The sequence below is a fragment of the Dendrobates tinctorius genome, unplaced genomic scaffold (assembly GCF_039654945.1).
Source record: "Dendrobates tinctorius isolate UK_male_01 unplaced genomic scaffold, ASM3965494v1 ptg000332l, whole genome shotgun sequence".
In the NCBI taxonomy this organism is placed as follows: domain Eukaryota; kingdom Metazoa; phylum Chordata; class Amphibia; order Anura; family Dendrobatidae; genus Dendrobates; species Dendrobates tinctorius.
Window position 1 is genome coordinate 16,509,303 of NW_027361998.1, and position 22,986 is coordinate 16,532,288.

At 47.5% G+C, this 22,986-nt stretch overlaps 3 non-coding genes across 3 annotated transcripts; all 3 read right to left on the reverse strand.

Annotated features, from left to right (window-relative positions):
* Positions 1-8,706: 8,706 nt before the first annotated feature.
* TRNAV-CAC (transfer RNA valine (anticodon CAC)) lies at positions 8,707-8,779 on the reverse strand. Its single transcript has one exon. It is a non-coding gene; the product is annotated as a tRNA-Val (tRNA).
* A 938-nt stretch (positions 8,780-9,717) lies between these two features.
* Positions 9,718-9,790, reverse strand: TRNAV-CAC (transfer RNA valine (anticodon CAC)). The gene has a single exon. It is a non-coding gene; the product is annotated as a tRNA-Val (tRNA).
* Positions 9,791-9,876: 86 nt separating this feature from the next.
* TRNAV-AAC (transfer RNA valine (anticodon AAC)) lies at positions 9,877-9,949 on the reverse strand. Its single transcript has one exon. It is a non-coding gene; the product is annotated as a tRNA-Val (tRNA).
* Positions 9,950-22,986: the final 13,037 nt, after the last annotated feature.

The window sequence follows — 22,986 nt, forward strand, 5'->3', positions numbered from 1 at the left end:
GTCGCCACTTCTTCTCTCGCAAAGCCATCCCATCCCTCCACCATCATGTGAAAGACCGCATTGTCCATGCACTCAAGCAGTCAGTGAGCGGAAAGGTGCACCTCACAACTGATGCATGGTCCAGTCGGCATGGCCAGGGCCGTTACGTGTCCATCACTGCGCACTGGGTTAATGTGGTGGATGCAGGGTCCACAGGGGACAGCGGTGGTGGGACAGTGCTGCCTAGCCCACGGTATAGGAAACAGTTGGCTGTAGGCGTTCGACCCTCCTCCACCTCCTCCTCCAGAAGCGACAGCTCGTCCACAGAGCGCAGTCGTACGAGCACTCCATCTGCAGCTGCCACTGTTGCACACGATGTGTCCCCCTATCGAGCAGCTAGTGGAAAGCATCAGCAGGCTGTGTTGCAGATGATGTGTTTGGGCGACAGACACACCGCCGAGGTGCTGGCCGAGTACTTGAAGCTACAAACTGAGTCATGGCTGGGCAGTGTACATCTTGAGGCAGGCAAGGTAGTTAGTGATAACGGCCGTAATTTTGTGGCAGCCATAGCCCTTTCAAAACTCAGCCACATACCTTGCTTGGCTCACACCTTGAACCTGGTGGTGCAGTGCTTCCTCAAAAATTATCCGGAGTTAACAGCCCTGCTCCAGAAGGTGCGAAGACTGTGCGCGCACATCCGCCGGTCGCCTGTACACTCCGTTCGTATGCAGAAGCTGCAGCGATTGCTCCACCTTCCCAACCACCGCCTCATTATCGACATTGCAACAAGGTGGAACTCCACCCTGCACATGGTGGAGCGGCTGTGCGAGCAGAGGCAGGCCATAATGCATTTGTGGGAGGATACACGGCCAGGCACTTTGAGAGCAGACATGGAGTTGACAGGCGTGCAGTGGTCGAAGCTGAAAGACCTTTGTAAAGTCCTTCAGTGTTTTGAGGAATGCACACGGCTGGTAAGCGCAGACGACGCCATCCTAAGCATGAGCATCCCACTTATGCGTCTGCTCATGCAAACTTTGACGCACCTTAAGGAGCAGGCGTCTGCAGCCAATGTTGATGAGGAGGAAGAGGAGGAGGGAATCCTTGATGACATTCAGCCATTGTCTGCTCAGGGACCTCTCCTGGACGAGGTGGAGGAAGAAGAGGAAGAGGAGGACGAGGATGATGGGGATGATTACTTAGGGGAGGAGGATGCATCTCGTGGGGCAAGTGAAAATGTTGGCGTGGCAAGGTCTGGTACAGGGATTGTGCGTGACTGGAGGGATGTGGATTTGCCAGAAAGTGCTCCTCCAACCAGCACTCGCAGTGCATCATTGACACCGGGAACATTGGCCCACATGTCAGATTATGCCTTGCGGATCCTAAAAAGGGACCCCCGCATTGCCAAAATGATGAACGATGACGACTACTGGTTGGCCAGCATCCTGGATCCACGCTATAAAGGCAAATTACAAAACATCATGCCACAGGAGAACTTTGACCTAATATTGGCTAATAAACAAGCAACTCTGGTAAATCGGTTGCTTGAGGCATTCCCAGTACACAGCAGCGGTGATGGTTCTCACACGAGCCGTACGGGCCGGGGGCAGCTTGGCAGAGGTGTTCGTGGTGCACACAGCAGAAGTGGCGTTGGAGACAGGGGTTTCATCACAATGTTGTGGACTGATTTTTCAAATACCGCTCACACAACTGGTAATACTGCATCGATGGAAAGTGACAGGAGACAGCAGTTGTCAACTATGGTTACAAACTACTTTTCCTCCCATATCGATGTTCTCCCACACAGGTCATTCCCCTTTGACTATTGGGCCGCTAAACGGGACACCTGGCCTGAATTGGCACAATATGCCTTACAGGAGCTCGCTTGCCCAGCTGCAAGTGTGCTATCAGAAAGAGTCTTCAGTGCAGCTGGATCAATCCTGACAGAAAAAAGGACCCGTCTGTCAACCCAAAATGTGGATGATCTAGCCTTCATTAAAATGAACCACGCATGGGTTTCCAAGGATTTTGTCCCACCTTCCCCTGATGACACATAGGGTGAAAGAAAAATGGCTTGCTTTGGTCCACCTCTTCCTGGTACTTCACCTATTTCGCCTTTTGCATCAGTTGAATGTCCAACATCAACATATGCCACTTTCTAAAACTCCCTAACTGTGCTGCCTCCCCCCCATGGCCGGGGTCACCACCTAGCGCACGACACCGTGCGAGTGCCGTTGCCCTGGACAGGTGGGTAGGCCGACTCTTGGGCGCGGGCACTGGCACAGGGTCCCTCATAGTGCAATCAAGTGTCTCTGACGGTGGTGGTGCACACCCGCCGTCAGACACACCGCTGTACTATGAGGGGCCCAGTGCCAGTACCGACGCCCACGAGTGGGCCCCCCTTGCTTGGCCAGGGCCCCAGCATTTGCAATCTTTACCTCTCCCTGCTCCTCCGCTGTGTAATCTGGGCCGTCAAATCCATACTGTGCCTGACACCGTCTGAGCCTGCCTCCTGAGACATATATTTTGAATGTGTACGCTATCCATACATGTTATCCAGGGATACGGTACCCTTTCTAACCTTTGTGCTATGACGTGCAATCCATACTGGGCCTAACACAGTCTGAGCCTGCCTCATGCTGTATAGACATATATTTTGAATGTGTACGCTATCCATACATGTTATCCGGGGATACGGTACCCCTTCTAACCTTTGTGCAATGACGTGCAATCCATACTGGGCCTAACACCGTCTGAGCCTGCCTCATGCTGTATAGACATATATTTTGAATGTGTACGCTATCCATACATGTTATCCAGGGATACGGTACCCTTTCTAACCTTTGTGCAATCACGTGCAATCCATACTGGGCCTAACACCGTCTGAGCCTGCCTCATGCTGTATAGACATATATTTTGAATGTGTACGCTATCCATACATGTTATCCAGGGATACGGTACCCTTTCTAACCTTTGTGCTATGACGTGCAATCCATACTGGGCCTAACACTGTCTGAGCCTGCCTCATGCTGTATAGACATATATTTTGAATGTGTACGCTATCCATACATGTTATCCGGGGATACGGTACCCCTTCTAACCTTTGTGCAATGACGTGCAATCCATACTGGGCCTAACACCGTCTGAGCCTGCCTCATGCTGTATAGACATATATTTTGAATGTGTACGCTATCCATACATGTTATCCAGGGATACGGTACCCTTTCTAACCTTTGTGCAATCACGTGCAATCCATACTGGGCCTAACACCATCTGAGCCTGCCTCATGCTGTATAGACATATATTTTGAATGTGTACGCTATCCATACATGTTATCCGGGGATACGGTACCCCTTCTAACCTTTGTGCAATGACGTGCAATCCATACTGGGCCTAACACCGTCTGAGCCTGCCTCATGCTGTATAGACATATATTTTGAATGTGTACGCTATCCATACATGTTATCCGGGGATACGGTACCCCTTCTAACCTTTGTGCAATGACGTGCAATCCATACTGGGCCTAACACCGTCTGAGCCTGCCTCATGCTGTATAGACATATATTTTGAATGTGTACGCTATCCATACATGTTATCCGGGGATACGGTACCCCTTCTAACCTTTGTGCAATGACGTGCAATCCATACTGGGCCTAACACCGTCTGAGCCTGCCTCATGCTGTATAGACATATATTTTGAATGTGTACGCTATCCATACATGTTATCCGGGGATACGGTACCCCTTCTAACCTTTGTGCAATGACGTGCAATCCATACTGGGCCTAACACCGTCTGAGCCTGCCTCATGCTGTATAGACATATATTTTGAATGTGTACGCTATCCACACATGTTATCCGGGGATACGGTACCCCTTCTAACCTTTGTGCAATGACGTGCAATCCATACTGGGCCTAACACCGTCTGAGCCTGCCTCATGCTGTATAGACATATATTTTGAATGTGTACGCTATCCATACATGTTATCCGGGGATATGGTACCCCTTCTAACCTTTGTGCAATGACGTGCAATCCATACTGGGCCTAACACCGTCTGAGCCTGCCTCATGCTGTATAGACATATATTTTGAATGTGTACGCTATCCATACATGTTATCCGGGGATACGGTACCCTTTCTAACCTTTGTGCAATGACGTGCAATCCATACTGGGCCTAACACCGTCTGAGCCTGCCTCATGCTGTATAGACATATATTTTGAATGTGTACGCTATCCATACATGTTATCCGGGGATACGGTACCCCTTCTAACCTTTGTGCAATGACGTGCAATCCATACTGGGCCTAACACCGTCTGAGCCTGCCTCATGCTGTATAGACATATATTTTGAATGTGTACGCTATCCATACATGTTATCCAGGGATACGGTACCCTTTCTAACCTTTGTGCAATCACGTGCAATCCATACTGGGCGTGAGAACGGCTGGCGAGCTGTTAAGCAAGCTACAGCACCTGTCCAGACAAGTACAGGGATTCCCTAGCGAGGAGACTTATTTGATTGTTTTCTATGTTGGGACAGCAATTTTTGGGGAGCACTATACTCTGGAGAATGATAGATGGGGCCCACCATACACTGGAACATTCCAAAGGTGGACATCAGACACTGGAGCAGCATTTACAGGGCCCATTATACACTAGAGCATTAGAAATGGGGCCCATTATGTTTGGAGCATTATTTGGGCCCATAAGACAGTGGAGCTTCATCCATGGGGACCAACATATACTGTAGCATTATGTGGAGCTCATCATATACTGTTTCAAACATTATATGGGACCAATGATTTTGTATGGAGAAATAGATGGGCCTCGTCATGAGATGTAAAAAGTGAGGTATTTTTCATTGTACTATACCGCTATTTCTCTGCCGTATCGGAGCATGATGAGTTGTGGTATGTGTTAAAGGGGCGCTCTTTCGCCCAGGGCACATGAAAACCTGCAGCCAGCCCTACCCCCCCACAAATTTAGCCAAATAACCCCCATTTTTCAGTGCGTAACTTGTATTATGAAGTTAATTAAGGTTGACAAGCTTAAGTAAGAAGAATTGATGCTTTTGGCATTCAAATGGGCACTGTAGGTGTGTTTCCTGTCCTCCTCTCACTGCCGACTTTTATTCCCCATTGACTTACATTGGGTTTCGTGTTTCGGGACGACCCCGACTTTTCCCTATAATCGGACGATCTTGCTCGACCCGACTTTTGGAAAAGTCGGGTTTCACGAAATGAAACGCGACCCTAAAAAACCAAAAGTCGCTCAACTCTAGTTACAACCACTACACTTCAGAAACTCCATGCAAAGATAAAGATGTTTAAACATGCTGAAATGAACTTGAAAAAGAAAAAAACAGCCAGCCAAAGTCAAGAGGTCTTCCTCTATGTCTGAAGACAGGACAAAGTGCATTTTGCAACACAGGAACCTTTCATTTGTCAGGCTATTGGAGAAAAAGAACAAACAGGGAAACAAAACCATGCTCCACAAAACATTCTCATGCCTTTGTCCAAAAGCCAAAAAGAAAAAGCACCTAGATGCCTGCTTTCGCACCTTGATCCTATCAGGTGTTACTTGAATTAGGAACACTTAGACACTGTCAAAAACACACATGCTTGCCAAAAGCAAAAACGGGTAGAAATAATCACATTGGTAAAAGTAATGCTCATTAAACCAGCAATAGAATATGCTAACTAAGGCTAATTAAGCCAACAATATACGTTTGTGATCAAAATAAAGAAAAGCCACATGTTTCTTCCCGGGATCAAAACAGGGAACTTTCAGGAGGATGGCAAACAGGACATTCACTACACTACAGTAACCAGACAAGAGCATTTACTGTGGTCATGGCAAGCATTAAAGATCAAGCACTCATTGTCAAAAGCGCTAGTTTGCAAGAGGAACACTTTGTTTCTGCCCAGTTTCAAACAGCGCACCTTTCGCGTGTAAAGCGAACGTGATAACCGCTACACTACAGAAACCAACCGATTCAAACAAAGAAAAAATGCTGTGGTCATGGCAAGCAATAAAGAACAAGCACTGAAAGCCAAAAAGATCGTTTTCCAAGAGAAAAAGCTGTGATTCTGCCCAGTTTCGAACTGGGGACCTTTCGCGTGTGAGGCAAACGTGATAACCGCTACCCTACAGAAACCGGATGCAAGCGCTTACTGTGGTGACAACAAGCAATCGAGATAGAATCATAGAATCGTAGAGTTGGAAGGGACCTCCTGGGCCATCTGGTCCAACCCCCTGCTCAAAGCAGGATTCGCTAAATCATCCCAGTCAGATGTCTGTCCAGCCTCTGTTTGAAGACTTCCATTGAAGGAGAACTCACCACTTCTCGTGGCAGCCTGTTCCACTCATTGATCACTCTAACTGTCAAAAAGTTTTTTCTAATATCTAATCTGTGTCTCTTCCCATTCAGTTTCATCCCATTGCTTCTAGTCTTTCCTTGTGCAAATGAGAATAAAGTTGATCCTTCTACAATGTGACAGCCCTTTAGATATTTGTAGACAGCTATTAAGTCTCCTCTCAGTCTTCTCTTTTGCAAACTAAACATTCCCAAATCCTGCAACCTTTCCTCATAAGACAGGGTTTGCAGACCGGTCACCATTCTGGTCGCTCTTTTCTGAACTTGCTCCAGTTTGTTGATGTCTTTTTTAAAATGTGGTGCCCAAAACTGGACACAATATTCCAGATGAGGTCTGACCAAAGAGGAGTAGAGGGAAATAATGACTTCACGTGATCTAGACTGTATGCTTCTGTTAATACATCCTAGAATTGCATTTGCCTTTTTTGCTGCTGCATCACACTGTTGACTCATATTCAGTCTGTGATCTATTAGTATACCCAAGTCTTTTTCACATGTGCTGTCACTTAGCCCTATTCCTCCCATTCTATATATGCTTTTTTCATTTTTATTGCCCAGATGTAGTACTTTGCATTTCTCCCTGTTAAAAACCATTCTGTTAGTTGCTGCCCACTTCTCCAGTTTATTTAAATCTTTTTGAATCCTCTCTCTCTCTTCTCTAGTATTAGCTATCCCTCCTAGCTTTGTGTCATCAGCAAATTTAATCAGTTTACCCTCAATTCCTTCATCTAAATCATTGATAAAGATGTTGAACAATACAGGGCCCAGGACAGAGCCCTGTGGTACCCCACTTGAGACATTCTTCCAACTGGATGTGCAGCCATTTACGACCACTCTTTGGGTCCGATCACTAAGCCAGTTATGAATCCACCTAACAGTTGCCTTGTCCATTCCATACTTAGTCATTTTTTCAATAAGGATTGTATGAGAGACTTTGTCAAATGCTTTGCTGAAGTCAAGATATACTATATCTACAGCATTTCCTTGATCCACCCAATCAGTGATACCGTCATAGAAGGAAATTAAGTTAGTCTGACATGACTTATTAGTTAGAAACCCATGCTGACTCTGTTTAATCACTTCATTCTTATCCAGGTATTGACATACATGTTGTTTAATAATTTGTTCAAAGATCTTTCCTGGTATAGAGATCAAGAACTGAAAGTCAAAAGCTTGGGCACCAAAGGGTAACAGCGTGTTTCTGCCCAGATTCGAACTGGAGATCTTTTGCGTGTGAGGCGAACGTGATAACCGCTACACTACACAAACCAGATGCAAGCGCTTACTGTGGTGACAACAAGCAATCAAGATCAAGAACTGAAAGTCAAAAGCTTGGATACCAAAGGGTAACAGCGTGTTTCTGCCCCGTTTCGAACTGGGGACCTTTCGCGTGTTAGGCGAACGTGATAACCAGTACACTCCAGAAAGCGGCTGTGGAAGATTACTGTGGTCTTGACGAGCCATCGCGAACAAAGACTCAACGTCAAAAGCTTTAATATCAACGCCTAATGTCATGCTTCTATCCAGTTTCATACTGGGGACCGTTCGCGTGTGAGGTGAACGTGACAACCACTACACTTCAGAAACTCCATGCAAAGCTAAAGATGTTTAAACATGCTGAAATGAACTTGAAAAACAAAAAAACATCCAGCCAAAGTCAAGAGGTCTTCCTCTATGTCTGAAGACAGGACAAAGTGCATTTTGCAACACAGGAACCTTTCATTTGTCAGGCTATTGGAGAAAAAGCACAAACAGGGAAACAAAACCATGCTCCACAAAATATTCTCATGCCTTTGTCCAAAAGCCAAAAAGAAAAAGCACCTAGATGCCTGCTTTCGCACCTTGATCCTATCAGGTGTTACTTGAATTAGGAACACTTAGACACTGTCAAAAACACACATGCTTGCCAAAAGCAAAAACGGGTAGAAATAATCACATTGGTAAAAGTAATGCTCATTAAACCAGCAATAGAATAGGCTAACTAATGCTAATTAAGCCAACAATATACGTTTGTGATCAAAATAAAGAAAAGCCACATGTTTCTGCCCGGGATCAAAACAGGGAACTTTCAGGAGGATGGCAAACAGGACAATCACTACACTACAGTAACCAGACAAGAGAGTTTACTCTGGTCATGGCAAGCATTAAAGATCAAGCACTCATTGTCAAAAGCGCTAGTTTGCAAGAGAAACGCTGTGTTTCTGCCCAGTTTCGAACTGAGGACCTTTCGCGTGTGTGACGAACGTGATAACCGCTACACTACAGAAACCGGACGCAAGCGCTAACTGTGGTGACAACAAGCAATCAAGATCAAGAACTGAAGGTCAAAAGCTTGGATACAAAAGGGTAACAGCGTGTTTCTGCCCAGTTTCGAACTGGTGACCTTTCGCGTGTGAGGCGAACGTGATAACCACTACACTACAGAAACCAGCTGCTGAAGGTTACTGTGATCATGACGAGCCATCGAGAACAAAGACTCAACGTCAAAAGATTTAACATCAACGCATAATGTCATGCTTCTATCCAGTTTCGAACTGGGGACCGTTCGCGTGTGAGGTGAACGTGACAACCACTACACTTCAGAAACTCAATGCAAAGCTAAAGATGTTTAAACTTGCTGAAATTAACTTGAAAAAGAAAAAAACAGCCAGCCAAAGTCAAGAGGTCTTCCTCTATGTCTGAAGACAGGACAAACTGCATTTTGCAACACAGGAACCTTTCATTTGTCAGGCTATTGGAGAAAAAGAACAAACAGGGAAACAAAACCATGCTCCACAAAACATTCTCATGCCTTTGTCCAAAAGCCAAAAAGAAAAAGCACCTAGATGCCTGCTTTCGCACCTTGATCCTATCAGGTGTTACTTGAATTAGGAACACTTAGACACTGTCAAAAACACACATGCTTGCCAAAAGCAAAAACGGGTAGAAATAATCACATTGGTAAAAGTAATGCTCATTAAACCAGCAATAGAATATGCTAACTAAGGCTAATTAAGCCAACAATATACGTTTGTGATCAAAATAAAGAAAAGCCACATGTTTCTGCCCGGGATCAAAACAGGGAACTTTCAGGAGGATGGCAAACAGGACAATCACTACACTACAGTAACCAGACAAGAGCGTTTACTGTGGTCATGGCAAGCATTAAAGATCAAGCACTCATTGTCAAAAGCGCTAGTTTGCAAGAGGAACGCTGTGTTTCTGCCCAATTTCGAACTGAGGACATTTCGGGTGTAAAGCGAACGTAATAACCACTACACTACAGAAACCAACCGATTCAAACAGACAAAAAATGCTGTGGTCATGGCAAGCAATAAAGAACAAGCACTGAAAGTCAAAAAGATCATTTTCCAAGAGAAAAAGCTGTGTTTCTGCCCAGTTTCGAACTGGGGACCTTTCGCGTGTGAGGCAAACGTGATAACCGCTACACTACAGAAACCGGAGGCAAGCGCTTACTGTGGTGACAACAAGCAATCGAGATCAAGAACTGAAAGTCAAAAGCTTGGATACCAAAGGGTAACAGCGTGTTTCTGCCCAGTTTCGAACTGGGGACCTTTCGCGTGTTAGGCGAACGTGATAACCACTACACTACAGAAACCGGCTGCGGAAGGTTACTGTGGTCATGACGAGCCATCGAGAACAAAGACTCAACGTCAAAAGCTTTAATATCAACGCCTAATGTCATGCTTCTATCCAGTTTCGAACTGGGGACCGTTCGCGTGTGAGGTGAACGTGACAACCACTACACTACAGAAACCGGATGCAAGTGCTTACTGTGGTGACAACAAGCAATCGAGATCAAGAACTGAAAGTCAAAAGCTTGGATACCAAAGGGTAACAGCGTGTTTCTGCCCAGTTTCGATCTGGGGACCTTTCGTGTGTTAGGCGAACGTGATAACTAGAGTTGAGCGAAACGGGTCGAAAAAATTCAAAAGTCGGGTTTCATGAAACGAAACCCGACCCTAGGATGAGGTCGGCCACGAGGTCGGCGTCTTACGCGCCAAAGTCGAGTTTCAAAAGTTTGTTTTGCGCTCTTTTTCAGCCAATCAGGATCCACGGACAATGTGGGCAACGTGATGACCTAGGCACGGGTCACCACCATCTTTCAGAAGGGCATGCAAGTGATTGGCTTGCTTTGGTGGGCGTCACAGGGGGTATAAAAGGGCGTGCACGCCGACCGCCATCTTACTTCTGCCGATCTTAGTATAGGGAGAGGTTGCTGCTGATTCTGTAGGGAGAGCGTTAGGCAGGGAAGAAGACAAAAAAACTGCTTCTGCTGCTAGCGATTTGGCCTGCACAACACACAAGTCACTGTGTGTGCAGTGCAAGGGGAGGCTATATTGTGGTGTATCAGTGGTGTTGGTTGTTGGGCTGCCTTTTAAGGCTTCCTGACACGCTGGCATTGCTGTTTACCCACTGCTCTGCAAACTGCTTTATTAAAAGCAATCCAATCTCCCTTATCCTCTAGTCACTTTTGTCACAGCTGTGCCATCGAGCGTGTCACATAGCGCTCAGATATCAGTGGGCCTCACACAATCCACAAGTGTCCAGTGTCCAAAATTGTACGCAGAGATTCAAAATCTCCATTATCCTCTCGTCACTTTGGTCACAGGCAGCTGTGCCATCGAGCGTGTCACATAGCGCTCAGATATCCGTGGGCCTCACACAATCCACAAGTGTCCAGTGTCCAAAAGTGTGCGCAGAGATTCAAAATCTCCATTATCCTCTCGTCACTTTGGTCACAGGCAGCTGTGCCATCGAGCGTGTCACATAGCGCTCAGATATCAGTGGGCCTCACACAATCCACAAGTGTCCAGTGTCCAAAAGTGTACGCAGAGATTCAAAATCTCCATTATCCTCTCGTCACTTTGGTCACAGGCAGCTGTGCCATCGAGTGTGTCACATAGCGCTCAGATATCAGTGAGCCTCACACAATCCACAAGTGTCCAGTGTCCAAAAGTGTACGCAGAGATTCAAAATCTCCATTATCCTCTCGTCACTTTGGTCACAGGCAGCTGTGCCATCGAGCGTGTCACATAGCGCTCAGATATCAGTGGGCCTCACACAATCCACAAGTGTCCAGTGTCCAAAAGTGTACGCAGAGATTCAAAATCTCCATTATCCTCTCGTCACTTTGGTCACAGGCAGCTGTGCCATCGAGCGTGTCACATAGCGCTCAGATATCAGTGGGCCTCACACAATCCACAAGTGTCCAGTGTCCAAAAGTGTACGCAGAGATTCAAAATCTCCATTATCCTCTCGTCACTTTGGTCACAGGCAGCTGTGCCATCGAGCCTGTCACATAGCGCTCAGATATCAGTGGGCCTCACACAATCTACAAGTGTCCAGTGTCCAAAAGTGTACGCAGAGATTCAAAATCTCCATTATCCTCTCGTCACTTTGGTCACAGGCAGCTGTGCCATCGAGCGTGTCACATAGCGCTCAGATATCAGTGGGCCTCACACAATCCACAAGTGTCCAGTGTCCAAAAGTGTACGCAGAGATTCAAAATCTCCATTATCCTCTCGTCACTTTGGTCACAGGCAGCTGTGCCATCGAGCGTGTCACTTAGCGCTCAGATATCAGTGGGCCTCACACAATCCACAAGTGTCCAGTGTCCAAAAGTGTACGCAGAGATTCAAAATCTCCATTATCCTCACGTCACTTTGGTCACAGGCAGCTGTGCCATCGAGCCTGTCACATAGCGCTCAGATATCAGTGGGCCTCACACAATCCACAAGTGTCCAGTGTCCAAAAGTGTACGCAGAGATTCAAAATCTCCATTATCCTCTCGTCACTTTGGTCACAGGCAGCTGTGCCATCGAGTGTGTCACATAGCGCTCAGATATCAGTGGGCCTCACACAATCCACAATTGTCCAGTGTCCAAAAGTGTACGCAGAGATTCAAAATCTCCATTATCCTCTCGTCACTTTGGTCACAGGCAGCTGTGCCATCGAGCGTGTCACATAGCGCTCAGATATCAGTGGGCCTCACACAATCCACAAGTGTCCAGTGTCCAAAAGTGTACGTAGAGATTCAAAATCTCCATTATCCTCTCGTCACTTTGGTCACAGGCAGCTGTGCCATCGAGCGTGTCACATAGCGCTCAGATATCAGTGGGCCTCACACAATCCACAAGTGTCCAGTGTCCAAAAGTGTACGCAGAGATTCAATATCTCCATTATCCTCTCGTCACTTTGGTCACAGGCAGCTGTGCCATCGAGCGTGTCACATAGCGCTCAGATATCAGTGGGCCTCACACAATCCACAAGTGTCCAGTGTCCAAAAGTGTACGCAGAGATTCAAAATCTCCATTATCCTCTCGTCACTTTGGTCACAGGCAGCTGTGCCATCGAGCGTGTCACATAGCGCTCAGATATCAGTGGGCCTCACACAATCCACAAGTGTCCAGTGTCCAAAAGTGTACGCAGAGATTCAAAATCTCCATTATCCTCTCGTCACTTTGGTCACAGGCAGCTGTGCCATCGAGCGTGTCACATAGCGCTCAGATATCAGTGGGCCTCACACAATCCACAAGTGTCCAGTGTCCAAAAGTGTACGCAGAGATTCAAAATCTCCATTATCCTCTCGTCAGTTTGGTCACAGGCAGCTGTGCCATCGAGCGTGTCACATAGCGCTCAGATATCAGTGGGCCTCACACAATCCACAAGTGTCCAGTGTCCAAAAGTGTACGCAGAGATTCAAAATCTCCATTATCCTCTCGTCACTTTGGTCACAGGCAGCTGTGCCATCGAGCGTGTCACATAGCGCTCAGATATCAGTGGGCCTCACACAATCCACAAGTGTCCAGTGTCCAAAAGTGTACGCAGAGATTAAAAATCTCCATTATCCTCTCTTCACTTTGGTCACAGGCAGCTGTGCCATCGAGCCTGTCACATAGCGCTCAGATATCAGTGGGCCTCACACAATCTACAAGTGTCCAGTGTCCAAAAGTGTACGCAGAGATTCAAAATCTCCATTATCCTCTCGTCACTTTGGTCACAGGCAGCTGTGCCATCGAGCGTGTCACATAGCGCTCAGATATCAGTGGGCCTCACACAATCCACAAGTGTCCAGTGTCCAAAAGTGTACGCAGAGATTCAAAATCTCCATTATCCTCTCGTCACTTTGGTCACAGGCAGCTGTGCCATCGAGCGTGTCACATAGCGCTCAGATATCAGTGGGCCTCACACAATCCACAAGTGTCCAGTGTCCAAAAGTGTACGCAGAGATTCAAAATCTCCATTATCCTCTCGTCACTTTGGTCACAGGCAGCTGTGCCATCGAGCGTGTCACATAGTGCTCAGATATCAGTGGGCCTCTCACAATCTACAAGTGTCCAGTGTCCAAAAGTGTGCGCAGAGATTCAAAATCTCCATTATCCTCTCGTCACTTTGGTCACAGGCAGCTGTGCCATCGAGTGTGTCACATAGCGCTCAGATATCAGTGGGCCTCACACAATCCACAAGTGTCCAGTGTCCAAAAGTGTACGCAGAGATTCAAAATCTCTATTATCCTCTCGTCACTTTGGTCACAGGCAGCTGTGCCATCGAGCGTGTCACATAGCGCTCAGATATCAGTGGGCCTCACACAATCCACAAGTGTCCAGTGTCCAAAAGTGTACGCAGAGATTCAAAATCTCCATTATCCTCTCGTCACTTTGGTCACAGGCAGCTGTGCCATCGAGCTTGTCACATAGCGCTCAGATATCAGTGGGCCTCACACAATCTACAAGTGTCCAGTGTCCAAAAGTGTACGCAGAGATTCAAAATCTCCATTATCCTCTCGTCACTTTGGTCACAGGCAGCTGTGCCATCGAGCGTGTCACATAGCGCTCAGATATCAGTGGGCCTCACACAATCCACAAGTGTCCAGTGTCCAAAAGTGTACGCAGAGATTCAAAATCTCCATTATCCTCTCGTCACTTTGGTCACAGGCAGCTGTGCCATCGAGCGTGTCACATAGCGCTCAGATATCAGTGGGCCTCACACAATCTACAAGTGTCCAGTGTCCAAAAGTGTACGCAGAGATTCAAAATCTCCATTATCCTCTCGTCACTTTGGTCACAGGCAGCTGTGCCATCGAGCGTGTCACATAGCACTCAGATATCAGTGGGCCTCACACAATCTACAAGTGTCCAGTGTCCAAAAGTGTACGCAGAGACTCAAAATCTCCATTATCCTCTCGTCACTTTGGTCACAGGCAGCTGTGCCATCGAGCATGTCACATAGCGCTCAGATATCAGTGGGCCTCACACAATCCACAAGTGTCCAGTGTCCAAAAGTGTACGCAGAGATTCAAAATCTCCATTATCCTCTTGTCACTTTGGTCACAGGCAGCTGTGCCATCGAGCGTGTCACATAGCGCTCAGATATCAGTGGGCCTCACACAATCCACAAGTGTCCAGTGTCCAAAAGTGTACGCAGAGATTAAAAATCTCCATTATCCTCTCGTCACTTTGGTCACAGGCAGCTGTGCCATCGAGCCTGTCACATAGCGCTCAGATATCAGTGGGCCTCACACAATCTACAAGTGTCCAGTGTCCAAAAGTGTACGCAGAGATTCAATATCTCCATTATCCTCTCGTCACTTTGGTCACAGGCAGCTGTGCCATCGAGCGTGTCACATAGCGCTCAGATATCAGTGGGCCTCACACAATCCACAAGTGTCCAGTGTCCAAAAGTGTACGCAGAGATTCAAAATCTCCATTATCCTCTCGTCACTTTGGTCACAGGCAGCTGTGCCATCGAGCGTGTCACATAGCGCTCAGATATCAGTGGGCCTCACACAATCCACAAGTGTCCAGTGTCCAAAAGTGTACGCAGAGATTCAAAATCTCCATTATCCTCTCATCACTTTGGTCACAGGCAGCTGTGCCATCGAGCGTGTCACATAGCGCTCAGATATCAGTGGGCCTCACACAATCTACAAGTGTCCAGTGTCCAAAAGTGTGCGCAGAGATTCAAAATCTCCATTATCCTCTCGTCACTTTGGTCACAGGCAGCTGTGCCATCGAGTGTGTCACATAGCGCTCAGATATCAGTGGGCCTCACACAATCCACAAGTGTCCAGTGTCCAAAAGTGTACGCAGAGATTCAAAATCTCCATTATCCTCTCGTCACTTTGGTCACAGGCAGCTGTGCCATCGAGCGTGTCACATAGCGCTCAGATATCAGTGGGCCTCACACAATCCACAAGTGTCCAGTGTCCAAAAGTGTACGCAGAGATTCAAAATCTCCATTATCCTCTCGTCACTTTGGTCACAGGCAGCTGTGCCATCGAGCGTGTCACATAGCGCTCAGATATCAGTGGGCCTCACACAATCCACAAGTGTCCAGTGTCCAAGAGTGTACGCAGAGATTCAAAATCTCCATTATCCTCTCGTCACTTTGGTCACAGGCAGCTGTGCCATCGAGCGTGTCACATAGCGCTCAGATATCAGTGGGCCTCACACAATCTACAAGTGTCCAGTGTCCAAAAGTGTACGCAGGGATTCAAAATCTCCATTATCCTCTCGTCACTTTGGTCACAGGCAGCTGTGCCATCGAGCGTGTCACATAGCGCTCAGATATCAGTGGGCCTCACACAATCCACAAGTGTACAGTGTCCAAAAGTGTACGCAGAGATTCAAAATCTCCATTATCCTCTCGTCACTTTGGTCACAGGCAGCTGTGCCATCGAGCGTGTCACATAGCGCTCAGATATCAGTGGGCCTCACACAATCTACAAGTGTCCAGTGTCCAAAAGTGTACGCAGAGTTTCAAAATCTCCATTATCCTCTCGTCACTTTGGTCACAGGCAGCTGTGCCATCGAGCATGTCACATAGCGCTCAGATATCAGTGGGCCTCACACAATCCACAAGTGTCCAGTGTCCAAAAGTGTACGCAGAGATTCAAAATCTCCATGATCCTCTCGTCACTTTGGTCACAGGCAGCTGTGCCATCAAGCGTGTCACATAGCGCTCAGATATCAGTGGGCCTCACACAATCCAAAAGTGTCCACTGTCCACAAGTGTGTGCAGAAATTCTAAATCTCCCCTGTCCTATAGACACCTTTTTTCTCTTTTTTCTTATTACTATATAGTTTGATGGATTTTGTCTACATTTCTACCAAAAATGAGGAAGGCTGGTGGAAGAGGCCGTGGAATTGGGCGGGGGTTAGCAGCTGGTAATGATTGTGTTGGTGGTGGATCTGATGGTAGTGTCAAGAGCAAAATAGGACCGAATGCAGGAGGTGCTGCCCCTGCGTCATCGTCTGGCTACATAAGGCCTCGAACGCTTAGTTTTCTAGGAGTTGGCAAACCGCTTTTAAAGGCAGAGCATCAGGAAAAAGTTTTGTCTTACATTGCTGACTCAGCCTCCAGCTCTATCGCCTCCTCTTCTTCAGTTGTAAAAAGTAAAAGCACTGAGTCGTCATTGGAGGCTCATGTTCATGAACCACACCTTTCCTTGTGTCCTTCACCCCAACCAAGATTGAAGGATGACGCAGGCCATACTACTGATTACTCCATGGAGCTGTTTTCACATACCATGCCTGGATTATCAAGTCAAATGGTGAATTACCCAGGCCAAGATGAATCTGACATGGAGTGCACTGATGCACAGCCGCTGATGGATGATTCTGCTGGTACATTCTCTCAGAGCACTACATTGTCCTCGCAGTGTACAGAGCCAGATTTTGACCCTGATGAGACTCAGGTGCCCCTTCCCGCACACTATACCACCATACACGGTGACACAGAGAAAGGTGCACATGACATAGAAGAGGAGGTGATGGATGACCCAGTTGTTGACCCAGATTGGCATCCATTGGGGGAAGAGGGTGCTGCTTCCAATAGCTCAGATGAGGAGCATCCACAGCAGACATCGACATCGCAACAGCTGTTATCTGGCAGGCCCGGAGCACTCCAAAGACAGGTTCCAAACATCAAAAGAGTTGCTGGACAGCTTGTCCAGAGGGTCAAAAGATCACAGCGTTCTAGGCCGCAAAATGTCTGCCAAAGTAGGAAGAGTGCAGTGTGACACTTTTTTGAACAAAATCCTCATGATCAGGCCAAGGTTATCTGTAAGAAGTGCGCAAAGACCTTTAGCCGAGGGAAAAATCTGAAAAATTTGAATACCAGTTGCATGCTTAGACATTTAACCAGCATGCACTTGCAAGCGTGGACACAACACCAAACATCAAGTGCCACATGTGCAACTGATCACAACGAAGGTAGTCAGCAATGCTACATTGTTTCCCCCACTGTAAGCCCACCGGTTAGCACAGCAGCAAATGTTGAGGTGTCGTTGCAAGGCCACAGCAGTCAGGGAATCCCACTGTTATATCAACGAAAGACTGATTCTAGGCCATCAGAAAGAACACCAACTCCATCACCATCATCAACCCTCTCTCAGTCCGCCCTGTCCACCGCTACTTCCACCATATGCAGCTCTCAAGTCCAGCTCACCCTCCCAGACACTATGAGTAGGTCAAGAAAGTACTCAGTCTCTCATCCACGTACACTGGGTTTGAACGCCCACATTGCCAAACTAATCTCGTTTGAGATGATGCCCTTTCGGTTGGTGGAAAGCACAGCTTTCCACGAACTCATGGCCTATGCAGTACCACGCTATGACCTACCCAGTCGCCACTTCTTCTCTCGCAAAGCCATCCCAGCCCTCCACCATCATGTGAAAGACCGCATTGTCCATGCACTCAAGCAGTCAGTGAGCGGAAAGGTGCACCTCACAACTGATGCATGGTCCAGTCGGCATGGCCAGGGCCGCTACGTGTCCATCACTGCGCACTGGGTTAATGTGGTGGATGCAGGGTCCACAGGGGACAGCGGTGGTGGGACAGTGCTGCCTAGCCCACGGTATAGGAAACAGTTGGCTGTAGGCGTTCGACCCTCCTCCTCCTCCTCCTCCTCCTCCAGAAGCGAAAGCTCGTCCACAGAGCGCAGTCGTACGAGCACTCCATCTGCAGCTGCCACTGTTGCACACGATGTGTCCCCCTATCGAGCAGCTAGTGGAAAGCGTCAGCAGGCTGTGTTGCAGATGATGTGTTTGGGCGACAGACACACCGCCGAGGTGCTGGCCGAGTACTTGAAGCGACAAACTGAGTCATGGCTGGGCAGTGTACATCTTGAGGCAGGCAAGGTAGTTAGTGATAACGGCCGTAATTTTGTGGCAGCCATAGCCCTTTCAAAACTCAGCCACATACCTTGCTTGGCTCACACCTTGAACCTGGTGGTGCAGTGCTTCCTCAAAAATTATCCGGAGTTAACAGCCCTGCTCCAGAAGGTGCGAAGACTGTGCGCGCACATCCGCCGGTCGCCTGTACACTCCGTTCGCATGCAGAAGCTGCAGCGATTGCTCCACCTTCCCAACCACCGCCTCATTATCGACATTGCAACAAGGTGGAACTCCACCCTGCACATGGTGGAGCGGCTGTGCGAGCAGAGGCAGGCCATAATGCATTTGTGGGAGGATACACGGCCAGGCACTTTGAGAGCAGACATGGAGTTGACAGGCGTGCAGTGGTCGAAGCTGAAAGACCTTTGTAAAGTCCTTCAGTGTTTTGAGGAATGCACATGGCTGGTAAGCGCAGACGACGCCATCCTAAGCATGAGCATCCCACTTATGCGTCTGCTCATGCAAACTTTGACGCACCTTAAGGAGCAGGCGTCTGCAGCCAATGTTGATGAGGAGGAAGAGGAGGAGGGAATCCTTGATGACATTCAGCCATTGTCTGCTCAGGGACCTCTCCTGGACGAGGTGGAGGAAGAAGAGGAGGAGGAGGAGGATGGGGATGATTACTTAGGGGAGGAGGATGCATCTCGTGGGGCAAGTGAAAATGTTGGCGTGGCAAGGTCTGGTACAGGGTTTGTGCGTGACTGGAGGGATGTGGATTTGCCAGAAAGTGCTCCTCCACCCAGCACTCGCAGTGCATCATTGACACCGGGAACATTGGCCCACATGTCAGATTATGCCTTGCGGATCCTAAAAAGGGACCCCCGCATTGCCAAAATGATGAACGATGACGACTACTGGTTGGCCAGCATCCTGGATCCACGCTATAAAGGCAAATTACAAAACATCATGCCACAGGAGAACCTTGACCTAATATTGGCTAATAAACAAGCAACTCTGGTAAATCGGTTGCTTGAGGCATTCCCAGCACACAGCAGCGGTGATGGTTCTCACACGAGCCGTACGGGCCGGGGGCAGCTTGGCAGAGGTGTTCGTGGTGCACACAGCAGAAGTGGCGTTGGAGACAGGGGTTTCATGACAATGTTGTGGACTGATTTTTCAAATACCGCTCACACAACTGGTAATACTGCATCGATGGAAAGTGACAGGAGACAGCAGTTGTCAACTATGGTTACAAACTACTTTTCCTCCCATATTGATGTTCTCCCACACAGGTCATTCCCCTTTGACTATTGGGCCGCTAAACTGGACACCTGGCCTGAATTGGCCCAATATGCCTTACAGGAGCTCGCTTGCCCAGCTGCAAGTGTGCTATCGGAAAGAGTCTTCAGTGCAGCTGGATCAATCCTGACAGAAAAAAGGACCCGTCTGTCAACCCAAAATGTGGATGATCTAACCTTCATTAAAATGAACCACGCATGGGTTTCCAAGGATTTTGTCCCACCTTCCCCTGATGACACATAGGGTGACAGAAAAATGGCTTGCTTTGGTCCACCTCTTCCTGGTACTTCACCTATTTCGCCTTTTGCATCAGCTGAATGTCCAACATCAACATATGCCACTTTCTAAAACTCCCTAACTGTGCTGCCTCCCCCCCATGGCCGGGGTAACCACCTAGCGTACGACACCGTGCGATTGCCATTGCCCTGGACAGGTGGGTAGGCCGACTCTTGGGCGCGGGCACTGGCACAGGGTCCCTCATAGTGCAATCAAGTGTCTCTGACGGTGGTGGTGCACACCCGCCGTCAGACACACCGCTGTACTATGAGGGGTCCAGTGCCAGTACCGACGCCCAAGAGTGGGCCCCCCTTACTTGGGCAGGGCCACAGCATTTGCAATCTTTACCTCTCCCTGCTCCTCCGCTGTGTAATCTGGGCCATCAAATCCATACTGTGCCTGACACCATCTGAGCCTGCCTCCTGAGACATATATTTTGAATGTGTATGCTATCCATACATGTTATCCAGGGATACGGTACTCTTTCTAACCTTTGTGCAATGACGTGCAATCCATACTGGGCCTAACACCGTCTGAGCCTGCCTCATGCTGTATAGACATATATTTTGAATGTGTACGCTATCCATACATGTTATCCGGGGATACGGTACCCTTTCTAACCTTTGTGCAATGACGTGCAATCCATACTGGGCCTAACACCGTCTGAGCCTGCCTCATGCTGTATAGACATATATTTTGAATGTGTACGCTATCCATACATGTTATCCAGGGATACGGTACCCTTTCTAACCTTTGTGCAATGACGTGCAATCCATACTGGGCCTAACACCGTCTGAGCCTGCCTCATGCTGTATAGACATATATTTTGAATGTGTACGCTATCCATACATGTTATCAGGGGATACGGTACCCTTTCTAACCTTTGTGCAATGACGTGCAATCCATACTGGGCCTAACACCGTCTGAGCCTGCCTCATGCTGTATAGACATATATTTTGAATGTGTACGCTATCCATACATGTTATCCGGGGATACGGTACCCTTTCTAACCTTTGTGCAATGACGTGCAATCCATACTGGGCCTAACACCGTCTGAGCCTGCCTCATGCTGTATAGACATATATTTTGAATGTGTACGCTATCCATACATGTTATCCGGGGATACGGTACCCTTTCTAACCTTTGTGCAATGACGTGCAATCCATACTGGGCCTAACACCGTCTGAGCCTGCCTCATGCTGTATAGACATATATTTTGAATGTGTACGCTATCCATACATGTTATCCAGGGATACGGTACCCTTTCTAACCTTTGTGCAATCACGTGCAATCCATACTGGGCGTGAGAACGGCTGGCGAGCTGTTAAGCAAGCTACAGCACCTGTCCAGACAAGTACAGGGATTCCCTAGCGAGGAGACTTATTTGATTGTTTTCAATGTTGGGACAGCAATTTTTGGGGAGCACTATACTCTGGAGAATGATAGATGGGGCCCACCATACACTGGAACATTCCAAAGGTGGACATCAGACACTGGAGCAGCATTTACAGGGCCCATTATACACTAGAGCATTAGAAATGGGGCCCATTTTGTTTGGAGCATTATTTGGGCCCATAAGACAGTGGAGCTTCATCCATGGGGACCAACATATACTGTAGCATTATGTGGAGCTCATCATATACTGTTTCAAACATTATATGGGACCAATGATTCTGTATGGAGAAATAGATGGGCCTCGTCATGAGATGTAAAAAGTGAGGTATTTTTCATTGTACTATACCGCTATTTCTCTGCCGTATCGGAGCATGATGAGTTGTGGTATGTGTTAAAGGGGCGCTCTTTCGCCCAGGGCACATGAAAACCTGCAGCCAGCCCTCCCCCCCCACAACTTTAGCCAAATAACACCCATTTTTCAGTGCGTAACTTATATTATGAAGTTAATTAAGGTTGACAAGCTTAAGTAAGAAGAATTGATGTTTTTGGCATTCAAATGGGCACTGTTGGTGTGTTTCCTGTCCTCCTCTCACTGCCGACTTTTATTCCCCATTGACTTACATTGGGTTTCGTGTTTCGGGACGACCCCGACTTTTCCCTTTAATCGGACGATCTTGCTCGACCCGACTTTTGGAAAAGTCGGGTTTCACGAAACGAAACGCGACCCTAAAAAACCAAAAGTCGCTCAACTCTAGTGATAACCACTACACTACAGAAACCGGCTGCGGAAGGTTACTGTGGTCATGACGAGCCATCGAGAACAAAGACTCAACGTCAAAAGCTTTAATTTCAACGCCTAATGTCATGCTTCTATCCAGTTTCGAACTGGGGACCGTTCGCGTGTGAGGTGAACGTGACAACTACTACACTTCAGAAACTCCATGCAAAGCTAAAGATGTTTAAACATGCTGAAATGAACTTGAAAAAGAAAAAAACAGCCAGCCAAAGTCAAGAGGTCTTCCTCTATGTCTGAAGACAGGACAAAGTGCATTTTGCAACACAGGAACCTTTCATTTGTCAGGCTATTGGAGAAAAAGAACAAACAGGGAAACAAAACCATGCTCCACAAAACATTCTCATGCCTTTGTCCAAAAGCCAAAAAGAAAAAGCACCTAGATGCCTGCTTTCGCACCTTGATCCTATCAGGTGTTACTTGAATTAGGAACACTTAGACACTGTCAAAAACACACATGCTTGCCAAAAGCAAAAACGGGTAGAAATAATCACATTGGTAAAAGTAATGCTCATTAAACCAGCAATAGAATATGCTAACTAAGGCTAATTAAGCCAACAATATACGTTTGTGATCAAAATAAAGAAAAGCCACATGTTTCTGCCCGGGATCAAAACAGGGAACTTTCAGGAGGATGGCAAACAGGACAATCACTACACTACAGTAACCAGACAAGAGCGTTTACTGTGGTCATGGCAAGCATTAACGATCAATCACTCATTGTCAAAAGCACTAGTTTGCAAGAGGAACGCTG